This window comes from Rutidosis leptorrhynchoides, chromosome 11 (genome assembly GCF_046630445.1).
Source record: "Rutidosis leptorrhynchoides isolate AG116_Rl617_1_P2 chromosome 11, CSIRO_AGI_Rlap_v1, whole genome shotgun sequence".
In the NCBI taxonomy this organism is placed as follows: Eukaryota; Viridiplantae; Streptophyta; class Magnoliopsida; order Asterales; family Asteraceae; genus Rutidosis; species Rutidosis leptorrhynchoides.
In genome coordinates this window covers 256,625,001-256,626,222 of record NC_092343.1, presented here as the reverse complement: position 1 = coordinate 256,626,222, position 1,222 = coordinate 256,625,001, and positions in this window count along the sequence as shown.

Below are 1,222 nucleotides of genomic sequence, written 5' to 3'. Positions count from 1 at the left end.
TACTGTCACGACCCTACTTTTTCCGTTATCTTATTCCGTTAAATTATTTAACGACCGTTAACTGTTAGTGTGCCACGTCATTTCCATGACCTATATTATTATTTTTGTAATAATATATATATAATAATTATTATGTGTTATGTGGATATATGTATTCATATTTTAAATTATACGTTTCTACGTTCCGCGGATTTCCATCCGGCGAATCTTTTCGGTTTTTAAACCAACGGTCGAGCTTTCGGGATTTTTAAATCCTAAATATTTTAAATATGATATTTTAAGGTCATATTATTAATAGGTGTATTTATATTTATTTTTCGTCGCGCGTTTGTTATCTTTCCGGATTTTTAATCGCGTAAGCGTGTTTTCGCGTTTCGGGGTTCGTTCGGGCTTACGGGCCAAAAGTAATTTAACATTTAGTGAGATGGGCTAGTGGGGCCCACCCCACTCCCCTTGGATCGGCCGAAGCTAAGGGGGAGTATACTCCCCTTTGCTTCTCATTTGTTTCCCATATTTTTTTAGCAAGTTATACCTAAAACCTAAATTCTATTATTTTCTCTCAACTCCTCTCTCCCCCCTCTCCCTTGTGCCGTCACCATCACCACCATAAACCACCATCATCATCTAAAATTGTAGCTTGGATCATAAATCAATTAACACCAACGCGTTCCTTGTTTCGTTCTCTACGCGATCATATACTTTGATTCTTGATTAGGGTATAAACCCTAACCCTAGATCTTTTCATTTTTATTTATTTTTCTGTATTTTGATGTTATATGAATAGTATGATATGTATAAGTTGTTGTAATGTTGTTTGAATGCGTAGAATTACTCGTTTGCGTATGATTTCGGTTTGTAAATTTTGGACAGCAGTTTGATTCGTATATTCTGACTATATAACTGATATGAATGTTAAAATAAAGTACATAAATGAGTTCCTCTCATCAAGACATTAATTTTAGACTCCGGATTCATGTCGTTTCGATTCCCGGAGCCCTAGATACGCTTAATTTGGTTTTTGTTAAAGATTGAAAGGTGTTCTTGGCATGAACAAGGTTGGGTCCGACTTTGTGACCATCCTTGGTGTCTTTAGGGTGCCTCATTTGGTTAGGACTGATGGTGAGACGAATATTCATGTTCGGGTCACCTAAATCCGAGCCACGGTTCACCCGTTTTGCCCGAATTACTGTTTTGAGTAAAATGATTTCCCAATTGAAGTCAT